We start from the raw sequence: 14742 nt of genomic DNA, 5'->3' as shown, positions 1-14742 counted from the left end.
ATCCATTAGTCTAATGAGTCACGTTCTAAAAACATTCCTAAAAATCATACATGAACGTATTTATCCCAAACTCGAAGAACATATCGGAGAGACACAATTCGGATTTAGGAACGGACTCGGTACACGGGAAGCATTGTTTAGCCTTAATGTTCTAATACAAAGGGCACGCGATGTTAACTGCAATGTCTTTGCCTGTTTCATCGACTTCGAGAAAGCCTTTGATAGAGTAAATCACAGGAAACTATTGGAAACGCTCAGACAGTCAGGCATGGATGACAGGGATATCCGCATTATATCTAACCTTTACTGGAATCAAAAGGCTCGTGTTCGGGTGGAGAATGCACTCTCTGAAGAGTTTGAAGTACGCCAAGGAGTTCGACAGGGATGCGTGCTCTCTCCTCTGCTCTTTAACGTTTACTCAGAGAGACTGTTTAGAGAGGCTCTGGAGAATGCAGAGGACGGCATTTTAATAAACGGCGTACTCATTAATAATCTAAGGTACGCTGACGATACAGTCCTAATTGCAGACACAGCTGAGGGTCTTCAAAGGCTAATAGACAGAGTAACGGAAGTATGCGAAACCTACAACATGCACCTAAACATAAATAAAACAAAGGTCATGATAATAAGCAAACAAGATATTGATGGCCAGTTTTATGCAAATGGCTCCCAATTAGAAACGGTTACATCGATAAACTACTTGGGCACATTTCTTAACAATAAATGGGAACAAATAAATGAAATTAAGATCCGAATTGAGAAGGGTAGAACAGCTTTCAACCGAATGAGAAGCGTGCTGTGCAATCTAAATATAGGCTTACACCTCAGAGTCAGAGTTCTTAAATGCTACGTTTTCTCAATACTAACACATGGGGTGGAAGCTTGGACTCTAACCGACGCTGCATGTAAACGTCTGGAAGCATTTGAGATGTGGTGCTACAGACGCATGCTTAGAATATCATGGACCTACCGCGTAACCAACGAAGCCGTCCTACAGCGTATGAGAAAACAAAAAGAGGTCTTAAACGTAATCAAGGAACGCAAACTATCATACTTCGGCCATGTTATGCGAAACCAGAAATATAGCCTACTCCAGCTTATTATGCAGGGCAAGCTTAACGGCAAAAGAGGTCCTGGAAGACGAAGAATATCGTGGCTGCGAAATCTAAGACAATGGACGGGAATGACATCTATGGATCTATTTCGGGCTGCAGCAAATAAAATCAGATGGGCCATAGTAATCGCCAACGTCCACTGAGGATAAGGCACAGGAAGAAGAAGAAGAAGAAAGTTGGGGGGGAGGGGAGGTTTATGTCTCCGGGATATTCAGGGTCTTTCGGACGATTTTGCAAGTTTCAAGTATTACGGACTTTTGCATTTTTGTAACGATGGTTTTATTCGTTATATTCAGTCTTTCCAGGTATCCTGCAAGCTTCTTGGTAACTGGCCCAGTGGCCGATATAATTACAGGGATAACATGTACTGCTTTTAGGGTGAATATTTTTTATATTCCTCTGCCAACTCCTAATACTTATTAATTTTTTCTCTTTCTTACTATAGGTGTATCCCAGTATAGCCGATAATTTTCGTTCTCAAGAACTGGAGCAGGTATGTATTTAAAATATGGACTGTATTTTCCCTCTCCTAGGTTGCATAGCATTGCTAGTTCTTGGTGTACAATATTTGCTGTTAAATTGTGCCTTTTGGTGTATTCAGACGGAGCTAGCGTTTGACATCCTGCTATTACATGTTCGATGGTCTCTGGCACCCGTCCACACATACGACATTTATCATCATCTATTCTGATCTTTTGGATATACTTCTTATAATTCCTAGTCGCTATGCTTCCATCCTGAATAGCTGTGATAAATCCTTCAGTTTCAGCGAATAGCTGCCCCTTAACTAACCAATTTGTTGATTCGCTCCCAGCAGTTTTTAAACTAGCTGGATATTTTCCATGAAGGGGCTTACTCAACCACTTCTCTTTTACCTCATCAAGTGTTGGTATCTCTTTTATTTCATTTTTTCTGAGATCTACAGCTGAGTATCTATCCGACTGACAAGCGAGCTTATGCAACGTCGAAGTATCTTTTTTACGGTGGAAGAACGTCTTTAACTGATTTACTTGACGCCTTTGCAGTATGTTGAGGTCAGCCAATCCTCTTCCGCCCGTCGTTCTTAGTAAGTATAGCCTTTCAGTGCATGTCTTAGGATGGTGAATTCTATGCTCTGTCATGAGGGTCCTTATTTTCCTGTTCAGCCTCTCCAAGTCAGTGTTAGACCATTTTAATATACCAAACGTGTACGTGATTATCGGTACCGCCCATGTGTTTACAGCTTTAATTTTGTTTTTTCCGTTTAGTTCCGTTTTTAATATTTTTATCACCCTGTTTCGCAGTTTAGTTTCTATATTAGCCTTAGCATTGTTCTGATTAATATTAAGATTCTGCTCATATCCTAGATATTTATAATACGCGTTGTTAAGATACATTATTTCGGTTTCAGATTCCAGCTTATCATAAGTTTTTGGTATACCTTTATGAGCTATAAGTTTGGCACATTTATCCAACCCGAATCTCATTTTGATGTCATCTGAGAATTGTTGTGTGAGTTGGATTAATCTATTCAGTGTGTTTTCAGATCCCGCATATAGCTTCAGATCGTCAACGTAAAAGAGGTGGCTTAGTTTATACTTTTGGTCTCCATTTTTCAGCTCGTATCCTAGGTTCGAACTTTTTAAGGCCCAGGAGAGGGGATTCAGGCTCAGGATAAACCATATAGGGCTTAGTGCATCGCCCTGGAAGATTCCACTTCGTATTGGTATTTCTTGGGTGTTCACAGATCCAGTATCAAGGTTTACAACTAATTTGGTCTGCCAGTTTTTCATACACCTTTCTAATAGATTGATCTTCTCATCGATTTTATAGAGTCTTAAGCATTCAATTAGCCAAGAGTGTGGCACCGAATCGAAGGCTTTTTGATAGTCAATCCATGCCACTGCAATATTGCGTGATCTAAGACGGGCATCGTGTGTAGTAATGGTGTCTATAATCAGTTGTTCCTTGCAGCCCTGAGACCCACAACGACATCCTTTTTGCTCTTCTGTTAAGATATGGTGTCTTTCTAGATGCTTAGATACCTTTGTGGCTATTATTGAGGTGATTATTTTATATAGCGTCGGAAGGCAAGTTATTGGTCTATAGTTCTTAGCATTTTCTGTTTGATCTGCCTTTGGCACCATGTAGGTAATACTTTCTTCTACCAGTAGTTGTGCAGGTGGTCTCGTCCTGCAGCCTTCCAGTTATGTGCCCTTCTTAAAGTAGCTATTACGTCTTGTTCCTCTACTTTTATAGGCTCCATGTCCGCTATAGTGGCGCAGTTATTTTTTTCTTCTTGTAGCCAAACCGCATCCTTATTATAGTTGCCCTTTTCTTCCCAGATATTTGCCCAGTACTTCGTCAGTCTTTCTACGTCAGGTGGTTTTCCCAGTTTCACATTTTCTTCATTTAATTGTTTATAGAATGACTTCTCACTGCTGCCATATTTTTTATTATCATTCTTCCTTTTATAGCTAATATTATATCTTCGCAGCCTTTTACCGAGCATTGCAATTTTCTGTTTTAGATTATCCTTTAGTATTGTCATCTGTTCGTTGTAATCTGGACTACCAATACATAGTTTTCTGTCCTTAAGGTATTTTTTACATTCCTTTTTTAATTTTTTACATTTGTTGCCTCTTTCCCACTCATATAGTTTTGTCAGTATGCTTCTGTGGTTTTTAATATTTTGTTCAATTCTGGTCTTCCACGGTGGGGAATTTTGATTACTGGATCTTCCTTTATCACCTCTTATTTTAATACGCATATACTGAATCGTTGTTATAGCAGCAACATATACGAGGGCCTGGATATCGCTTAATGTGGCCACAGGGCTTAGTACTTTGGGTAGTTCATTATTAATAATTCCGAGGCAAAAGCTGGTTTTCTAATTAGGTCGTATTTTAGGCAGCCTCGGGTGTCTTTCCGGATCTATTTTACTATAGTTATTGTTTTTATTATTATTATTATTATTATTATTACAATTAATTCCAATTAATATATCCAGAAAGCAGGTTTCAGTATGTTGAGAGTGGCGGCGTGTCACGTATTCTCTCGGTAGTCTCCGGCGTTCCTTGGGGCTCGGTACTGGGGCCGCTGCTCTTCATTATTTACATAAATGATCTACCGCTGTCCATAGCCAAGGCAAACGTGACCCTATTCGCGGATGACACTGCCGTTCTCTCAACGGCTAGGAATCATAGAATGCTTACTGAAAACGTTGATGAGACTGTGAGGGTCCTTCAGCTTACTTACGTTCTCTTGTAGCAAAGTAGACTTTCTTCATCAAGACAATATTACTCTACTGGGATTTGTTATTGACAGAACTCTGGCATGGAACGGCCATATCGACTGCGCTATACTGTCCCGCGTTTGTTCCTGTTAAGACATCTCAGCCACTGTCTAACTAGGTTCGACCTACGAACGGCTTACTTCGGTCTGCTGCACAGTGTATTGTCTTACGGTGTTGTGTTGTGGGGTGGGGTAAGATACTCGAAAAAAGCATTTCGTTTGGAAAACAAGGCCATGCAGCTACTTAGCGTCGATGGTCCGCGTGAACACTGCAGACCCATCTTCGCAGATTTAGAGATTATGACGCTGGCCGCTACCTTCATCTACAGATCTGTTTTATACGTTCATGATAGTGCTTATTCTTATCGCACACTAACTAGTAGACATGAGTATATCACCAAGCAAGCTGACTCGATCGCCCTACCGTACTCCAGACTGATGTTCTCACAAACTCATAAGATCAATGTTAAATTATACAATGTTCTCCCGAGCAGCCTTAAAAATCTACCAACCAGACAATTTAAGCAGAAAATAAAAATTTTCTTTATAGAGAATCCTTTTATGGCACCGATGAATATTTCCAGCTGCTTAAGCATACGAGTATAGAGTAATTTGTGACTTTGTTATCTATATGTTTACTTACCACTTTATGTATTATTTACATCTTATCTAGTTTCTAGAACGATTTTGTAGAATTTAGTGCAATTTGTACTTTATTAATGTTTACTTTATATATTTTTTCCACTGCGATAACCATCTCTGAAAAATGGAAGAAAAACCTATTATCAATCCAAGAAAGTGGGGTTTTAAGTAGTTATCTGCAGTTTTAATGTAGTCCGGTAATTTATGTAAATGCAGGCTTTAACTATAATCTGCTCAAAATCAAGAGCGAAAACCAATTATTTGCACCAAAAAGAGTGGTTTTAAGTACATATCTGCTTTTCTAAGGTAGATTTGGGTACAATGGCCACACTCTTGACGTACCATTTGTTATTTTTGTGACTTATCTGAATGGTTAATAAAGTTCTATTCTATTCTATTCTATTATTTTCTCTTCTTCCTTCTTACTTTTTCATTAATTCTTTTGGATATCTTTGATCGGATTCAAATATTGGGTTAATCATAGTTCTCTTTAATAATTTAAAGAATTTCATCAAATCAGTTTTCTATTGACGGCTTTTTGCATTTGGCCAAATTCAAAATTGGGGATATTAAGCTTTTAAGATTGTAATTTGTTAGCAATAATTATGTGCATAGTTTTTTTATATTATTAATTTAAAGTCTCCCCGCACATCTCAAAACTTCACCCTGGCATTAGTTGCTGCTATTTTATGCCATCTCTGAGGTTGGATATCCCGAAAACTACAGTCCGAGTTGCATAATTACACTCAACAAAGTGGACGTGGAGGCAATCACCTGTGGCACGCATCTGATGACAACTGACACAATGTAATTAGTCATCACCTAGTCGGGTGACGAGATTCGTCGAGTCAACAGCCGCAGCTACCAAGAGTACTTAGGACCACCCTGGGGAGAACAAGATTGCTTTCGAAAAATCATCAGTGGGCGGGGCAAGTTCGTCGCAAGTAGCGCGAATCAGCTTTTTATTTACAAAAGAAGTCGCTTCGCGTTTCCTTGTCCTAGAGGGACACATTGTTTTTCTATGGTGCTCCTGCAGACCACTATGGAACTTTCGCAAGATCGATAGCGTGTACACACCCTATATAGAGCGTCTTTTACTTATCGCCGAACAACGGAAGAGAATGTGATCAATTTACCAACAAACGACACCACCAAACAACTTCAGATACTTGGGATCTGCACACTCTAAAAATGCTCCTGATTGCATTAAAATCTAAAAACCAAACAGCCCTTCTCCGAAAACATCTCTGAAGTGTATTTTTTAATCGAATCTTGATAATTGGAAAGTGTTTGATAGAAGAACTTAGGAATAGTAATAGTTTTTGTAAACGTAGTATTTGTTGCAGTATCCAGACTCCACAAATTAGTGTGCAAAACCTTTCATTAGTTCCATAATTTCCCTACAAAATTGATTTTGTCATTTTTAATATTGCATAGCGTGAATCTCTTTTTATTATAAATTTTAAAATGCTGTTTGAATCGCTTTTCAAACAGCTCCGGGTTAGGTCGTATTTATAAAACTTTTATTGCCTATCGCAGTTATCAAAGCCTTTGAGCCACCGTCAGAGCCGAAACAACTTTCATCATTTCTTTCTGCGGTAATTCAAAATTCTCCTTTCTTCTTCGTTCGCCGCGAGGCTCGACGAACCGTGTTAAAAATAAAAAGACAAACTTGCGACGAACTTAGACGCGAATCTAGTTAAACGCCGGGAAATCGACGGTTTCTGACGTGGCTGAAGACCTGGCAATTACGTCGAAGTTCAAATTAGAGCTTTCGCGAAGTTCTGTTCCAGTATGTACAAAAATATTTCGCTAATTTAAAATAATAAAAACATACGAAGTAAGGCTCAAACATCTCTGGATTGACATAACCTAATATTTTGTGCGAAAACCATAATGATTAAAGAGAAAATTGAGCTTTCATCTGCATCTCGCGGGTTGCTGAAGACTTCTGTGTAACCAGTGGCAGCATTTGATTAATATCTACTTTCCAGCCATACTTGTACCTGATTGATATGCAGTACAATACAAAAATAATTGAATAATTTAATAAAATTTAAAGTTTACATAGAAACGTCCTTACCTGAATATGTTTTTATTCAATGCGTCCTTTGTGATCTGCTGTGTTCAACATCATATGTTCAAATATTATAAAATCTAAACCTTTCATTATTGATATCTTGCTACCTAGCATTAAAATTTATGTCCAAATTTAAGTATAATTTCCTTATCAGAATTAAAATTGCTTAAAATCAGGAGTTTCTTCTACATTCATTGACATTTTTTTAATTACATTTCATGTGAAGATTAACCTTTCTTACATACAGGGTGTTTTGTAAGTTAATGTCAATTATTAAGGGGGGGCGATTTTTGGGTCCACTTTAAAAAGAAAATTGCATAAGAACATATGTCTTAAACCTTTTAACTTTTGAGATACAGGGTGGTAAAGTTTTTAAAAATAAGAAATTTAATTTCTTGATTTTGTTGAATCTGATGTACGGTTTTCGCCCAAAAAAATAAAAACCTCTGATCTGCGTAATAATAACAGAATGGTTAATATAACAGCATGCAGAGAAATTAGTTTTTATTTTTAAGAGATCAAATCTGATCATAAATGAATGCAATTTTTGTTTAACAGTAGCCTTTCACTGACTGTCTATGAACAAATAATATTTTGGTGAATTAGGTTGTGAAAAATAAAATACCTAATTTTTAATTCTGAAAGTGTCCTCATATTGCTGCGCACTTTTTCAAGTTTACCTCCAGTATTTCTTATTAAATCTAGGGAATCTGTGATACACATTAACTGGGGTGCAATAAACCAGACTTTTAAGATGATCCCATAAGAGGAAGTCCAAACTATGTAAATCAAGGTGTCCGCAATGGGGTTTTCATCGGCCCAAATATAGTTATTGCGGAAATTGCCACTTTTTTTTGAAAATTCATATTAGAAAATTGGGATATTTAAAAAAAAAGAAAAATGTATATAAGGAACACTCAGCAAAGTAGCGAGCAGCTACCAACGGACGCGCTGCGACGCAATGTACTTACAGAGCTTCCCTTAAACACATTCGAGATTTTTTCCGAAAAATTTGGTATGTATGGCAACCAGCAATATTCTGTTTTTGATGGTTGTGTGTTTTCCTTAACAGAAATCTTGTAGAATTTATGTATCCTTCTTTTAAACACAGAGTTACTTAAGGCAATTGGGTAATTGCTTAGTTTTAGTGTGTACTTAGCCTTATATATAGGTTCTTTTTTGTACTCTGGATCAGATAGCTCTGTCAGCCAACCCGATAATAACAGTTTTTTTTGTGATATTTGTGTTGGGCGTGGAAAATAAGGCATCGTCCAGACCATGTACCATTTGTGTACCACAATCGTTCTGATTTTGTTTTTCTTTTTCATGTTCTATGGTAAATTTTATTTTTGTGTGATATGAGTTAAAACTATTCAGAATGAGGTCGCCCTTATCTTTATGTATTGCTTGAAAACAGTCGTCGACATATCGATAGAAACAGGGTAATTTAATAGTCATTTTGTCAATAACTGTTTTTTCTAGGTCTTCGAGAACAAGTTGCGCAATTACACTCGAAATAGAAGCACCCATGGCACAACCGTCAATCTGCTTGTAATATTTATTATTATATATGAAATAGGTCGAATTTAGAGTTAATTTTATGGCTTCCACGAACTCGTCTAGTGGAATGTCTGTGTGAAGTTTGATCATGTCCCATTTTTTATTTATTATGTCTATAGCTAAATCGATAGGAATGTTTGTGTAGAGGGACACTACATCTAGAGATGCTAAAATGTGGTCATCCGGTAGAATGATTCTGCTAATTTTTTCTTTAAACTGCCACGAATCTTTAATATAGTATTCATTATCATTCACTATGTTTTTTAAGATGTTTTTTAAGAATTTTGATAATTTTTCGAAAGGGGACTGAGTGCAAGAGACAATAGGTCTTAACGGGATATTTTGTTTATGCAGTTTTGGTAAGCCGTAGATCCTTGGGGCGATAGCATTATTAATTTTTAAGTGTTTTGCAGTTTGCGGCGAGATTAGGAGAGCTTTTTCCCATCGATTTATTTATTATATTGTTGTTATTTTTTTGAAATATGTTTGTGGGATCGTTTTTTAATTCGCTATATGTGGCCCTATCTGATAGAAGTTCATTTATTTTATTGTCATAGTCGGTAGTGTACATTATGACTGTTTTGTTAGTCTTATCAGGTTTTAACGTTATAATGTTAGGGTTTTGTTTTAGAAAATGTTGGGTTTCTTTAACTTTTTTAACTAACATATTTTGGGTTTGGTTAGCAGTCCAGTTTTGCTTATTTTTGTAGTTTCTAATAATATTACAGCATTTTGATCTATAGTCATTCCGTGCGTCGGTTGAACAGTTTCTAAGAGCTGACTCAATACTGCTGATGATGTTAGGAATGGGTATCTCTTTTGGTTGGCTGATAGGTACGGCAAAATCTGGACCAAGACTAAAGATCTCAAGCACGTTATGCGGAATATAAATATTAGTTAAATTTTCCACCCAGTTCTTATTTTGTCCTATGGTATCCATATTATTTTGATACTGTTTTAGAGATTGAATTTTTTTACAATTATTTTGCTTAATTTTATTAAAACCATCTTCAATTTTGCCAAACACTATTTTTAAAAAATCATTCAAATATATTTGAGGTATTCTGCCAACTAAGTGGTTGTAAACAATGTTTTTTTCCCTTTCCAAAAATCTCAGAGCACTCGCTGTATCAGTGATCAATAATTTGAGGGTACTACTTACAAACTTGTTCATAACTTTGTCTTTAAAAGTACGCAGGTTATTCGCGCAAACAAATTTTACATGCTTTAGGTTAATGTTTAAAATACCGGTGTTAACTTGTCATGCTTGCATCTTAACAGGAAAATTCTTCGGTTCTTCTACTTTGCTATCTTTTGACTGAGGTTTGCATATCTCTTCATCAGGTTAACTGCTTCCTGTCCGTAGTTGGCTCTTATTGTTTGGTAGAAGTGCATCTTTTCCCTTGCACGATATATTGTTGAAAAATATGCTTTTCTTGGATCCTTGTATATTTTTTATAGGATGATTCTTAGGGTTTGGTCCATAATTTTAAAACACTGTAATTGTCATTGACGTTTCGACCGGCAACCCAGGATATATATATATATATATATATATATATATATATATATATATATATATATATATATATATATATATATATATATATATATATATATATATATATATATATATACAGGACTAGCTGACAGCTCGGTCATGTGGGGCAGGTCAGGCAAAGAAAGAGCAACAAAAAAAAAGAATTATTTAATAAGTTGTGCGTAAGTAAAATGTTGGTAGTACCACTAAACTACCCCCGTACCTTCGTGGTCACGTCGGCTTACATTTGTAAATTAAACCCAATAATATTATTCAGGGATAGAATTGACTTGCGCCAATAAACGAAAAAGGAAAAAAAATATCCTTACTAAATTTCAATACCAATAATAAAAATAAAGGAATCTCAACAGGGTCGTCGTTAATAACTCGGATGAGACGACTCCGGGAAAAAATACTGGAGTGTCCACAAAAGTCTCGGTCCGCGACGGGTAGGTTACGTAGGTCTACGAATTCCTACTGATCTGTCTCGCGATATAAAACCCTTAGAGAAGAACCCTTTACACGGGTTCTGATTTTCCACTCGTCTTGGACGTTAGAATTGCGGAGCCTACATCCGATTAGTTGAGAACCCGGTTCGATGTTTGGTGGCTTTACGAAGAGGAATTATTTGACTTCAATCATTGTCTGGCACAATATCCCCTTACGGGAGGTTGTAGTGTCGAGAGGAAAGGTAAAGCAAATCCAAAACGCAAGATAAGGCACAACGACCAAATTAAAAGCACCATACAGGTTCCAAATACCTAAAATAGGTTAAACTTCCAAAAAATTACGAACCTGTTGCTTGCAGAACCTCGACCAATGGAAAAGTGAAGCCGGAAAAACGCGCGATTTGGGTAGTTAGACCAAAGAACAAAATAGATAGGGTTGGGCTCTTCTAACGAATCGACATGGCTAATAGAGGCTGTATGTAACTGCAGAATTTTATAATAAATTGATGTATCTGGATAGCAATCGTTGAAATTTTCTACATATAATTTTAAGAAAGATAGTAGGTACTGGAAATTTGCGAATAAAATTGATAGTCAATGTATGGCTCAACCTTACAGGTAACCAAAGTATCCTATCGGGTGGTACCATCGATCGCAAAGAATGCAAAGAAATATTAAATTATGAGATGATAATAAATGGCATGAAGACAGTGGCGGTATTTAGGAAGCAAGATAAAACTCCTCCGATCATGGAAAAATGCGAAACTTAACGCGCTTTACTGGTTGCCTACTGACATAGCGGTAACCAACGAAGAAGATCGCATACCGGCTGATTGACCTATGAATAAATAGTTTCGGTCAGATCAATATTATTCAATATTATTTACTTCGGAAAGATTGACTTTAAAGCAAACAACCGTATGTAAGTAAGCAATTTTGATTTTAACTGCCAGCAAAGCTTCAAGAATAATTGCGGATTCTCACGTATTTCATTACAGTTCGAACAATAGCAAAATAATAATAACTTGAAAGGGGTCTTTTCGATATCCTGCCGCTATACCATTACATATGTATACATCCGAAAACAGAGGAAAGGGATAACAGTCGCAAGGTAAGTAACGACTGATTTATCTTCCCAGAGAGGAAAAAAAAGCAATCACAAACATAAAGTAAGATTAATTTGAAGAAAAGTACCAAAAACACTAGAATTAAATTAGCACGAGAAGCGTGATGTAACTAATAAAACCCAAATACACAGGTAATTCTTTACTTTACTGGAAATAAGACCTAAGGTTAAAATTGGAACGTAACAAAATTTCTGATTGCATTTCTGGAAAAGTTAGCTTCATCTGTAAATAGTATTTCTTGGTCAAACAATTAACAATAATGAACGAGCAAGCGAACATCTCCGGGAAGTAACGCCTGGCCTCGTTGAATATGATATGGGTACAATACATAGTAAAATCTTGCAAAATTTTCCAAACTAAGACATTCGATATATTCAGATTATCTTTCTAGTACTAAGTTGAAGATTTTCATCAATATAATTTAAATCTGCTTCTTCAATTTCAGGAGTTCTTACAGTCCGATGGGACCCTTTTAAATGATTATTTGCCCTCAATGTACCTGTTTCAGTCAACCATCTACGTACATTTGAAAATGTTCCCCTATCTGGAATGACTCTATTTGGAAAGCGCACTTAATATTATCGCTTAGTTTCCGACGCACTGCCGTCAGTCAAACCATACATAATATGCATATCTGCCATTAGTAAACTCGACCATTCTTTTTTAAAATTTAATGCTCGGATATTTTGGACGCCAAATTAATAAGACCCGAAGAACTGAATTGAAAAACTCATGTCAAACAACTGTCAGACAACCGCCTTGACAAGAAAATTATTCATTCTTACAGGCCTCAGAGTTAATATGTTGTAAATCAATATTCGGTCCATTAATTTTTCTGCATGCTCTGGCTGTACTTCGGTTGCATTGTCCACGTATAATAAACAAATTCATTATATATACATTTTAGGACAAGATCCGCATTTCAACCTGTAGACTAGACTAATTTAAACGAACATGTATTAGTGAATATAATAAACTCTCAATTATGAAAGAAAGAAATAAATTTCTCAAATGTCAATGTCATAAACAAGATATGCACATTAGACCAGTCGTGTGTTATGTAACGGCTCGAGCATTTAAACTCTCAACAAAATTAGTAAATACTTTAAAGTTCCAAACAGATTTTAAACCAAAATTTGCAATAAAAAATTCTTTTTAATTAATCAACAAAATTAAATATATCAAAATTCCTTCTAACGCAACACTATTGTCTTTTGAGTTACAAAACATATTTCTCAGTATTCCGCCTATGGATGTGATAAATTTCACCCTCACTCGGAAACAGGTTAACCCATTGGTGAAACAAGATTTATTAGATTGCTTAATAGTATCTTTAGAAGAAAATTATTTTGAATTTAATGGACAAATTTATATCTCTAATTAAGGTTTGATTATGGGAAACCCACTTAGTCCATTGTTAACCGACATTTTTATGGATCATTTGAAAATATCATACAGTTGCCCACAAGTAAAAGTTTTCTATGGTGGTATAGATACGTGGATGATGTCTTTGCTGGCTTTGTTGGAACAGACAGACAATTGAATTCTTTTTTAAATTACATTAATTCATTACATTATAGTATAAAATGCATTATCAAGATTGAACAAGATAACTCTATTAATTTTTTAGACTTAACTATTACGAAAAGGCAAAACAAATTAGATTTTTCCATTTAACACAAACCTTCACACACCGACACAGTCAAAATGACTGCATTTCACTCTTCTATACACAGACTTCTTAGTACGTCACTCTCAACAGAAAATTACAACAAAGAACTTAATATCATTAAACAAATTGCACTGAATAACGGCTACAATCCGTCCATTATCGATAAAATTATAAATAAAAAACAAATCAAGACAACAGTAAACTATTTATCCGAAACCTAATACAGAACACGAAAAATTTAAAACAATTACATACATAGGAGAATCCAGTGAAAAAGTTGCAAAACATTTGTCAAAATGTGGTTTAAAAAAAACCTTCAGAACTTACAACACAATAGTAAAATTTTTAAAAAACAAAAAACGAAATGTCCAAAATCTGAAAAATCAGGTGTCTACAAGTTGAAATGCGAATGTTGTCCTAAAATTTATAATGGACAAAGAGGTAGATCCTTCAAAAACGCATTAACGAACATAAAAGAGCTTTTAAAAACAATAGTCTAGTTTCTAATTATGCTACACACCTAAACACAGAAAAACACATTTTTGACGACAATTTTGATATTTTATATACAGCCACAAAAAGTAGAAAACTAAATTTATTGGAAGTCACGGAGATTAACAAAATGAGGCATTCAAATTTATTGGTAACGATCAATTAGATTTAAATACTTCTCCTTTATTGAACTTAAATACTCACAACATTAATTAAGGTTTTATTGACACTTTTCGGTATATATAGTAACAGGTAGTTTGTAAATATTCCATTTGATAAAGGCGGGATGTTGTCGAAACAATTGTCATGTATATATATATATATATATATATATATATATATATATATATATATATATATATATGTCGGTCTAGAACGTTCTACGCCGTTTTCCGACACCTAACCTCCACTCTTCTCTATTTAACCATAGCTGGTCTGGTAATTCTCTTTCTATTAGTTCCTTTTCTATTCCCTCCTTCCAACTTTTTCTAGGCCTTCCCCTTTTATTTTTCCCTTGCGGTGTCCACAATAGTATTTGTTTCGGGATTCGGTTTTCGGGCATGCGCTGTACGTGTCCAAACCATATAAGTTGTTTTGTTTTTATGTCGTCTACTATTGTATGTTTTATTCCCATGATCTCTCTTATCTTTTTATTTGTTAATTTTTCTTTTTTTGATCTTCCAGCCGATCTCCTCCAGAAGTCCATTTCGGTTGCTAGTAACATATTTTCTGTTTTGTTCTTTAGCTGCCATACCTCACTTCCGTATGTGATGATACTTTTTATTATTGTAT

General features: G+C 35.7%; 1 protein-coding gene across 2 annotated transcripts in view; it reads right to left on the bottom strand.

Moving 5' to 3' along the window:
- LOC132702444 (uncharacterized) overlaps window positions 1–14742 on the bottom strand; it is a 73529-nt gene that overhangs the window by 43415 nt on the left and 15372 nt on the right. The window contains exon 1 of one of the 2 annotated variants that reach the window (XM_060671055.1): window positions 13471–13549. The exons of the other annotated variant lie outside the window; for it this stretch is intronic. The gene's annotated coding sequence lies outside the window, so the exon portion shown is untranslated. Of the gene's footprint in view, window positions 1–13470; window positions 13550–14742 lie in introns of those variants that run through there. 2 annotated transcript variants of the gene reach the window in all.

This window comes from Cylas formicarius, unplaced genomic scaffold (genome assembly GCF_029955315.1).
Source record: "Cylas formicarius isolate icCylForm1 unplaced genomic scaffold, icCylForm1.1 PGA_scaffold_5__7_contigs__length_24384050, whole genome shotgun sequence".
Taxonomy (NCBI): domain Eukaryota; kingdom Metazoa; phylum Arthropoda; class Insecta; order Coleoptera; family Brentidae; genus Cylas; species Cylas formicarius.
The sequence above is the reverse complement of the archived record's forward strand: the minus strand, read 5'-3'. Positions and strand labels throughout refer to the sequence as shown.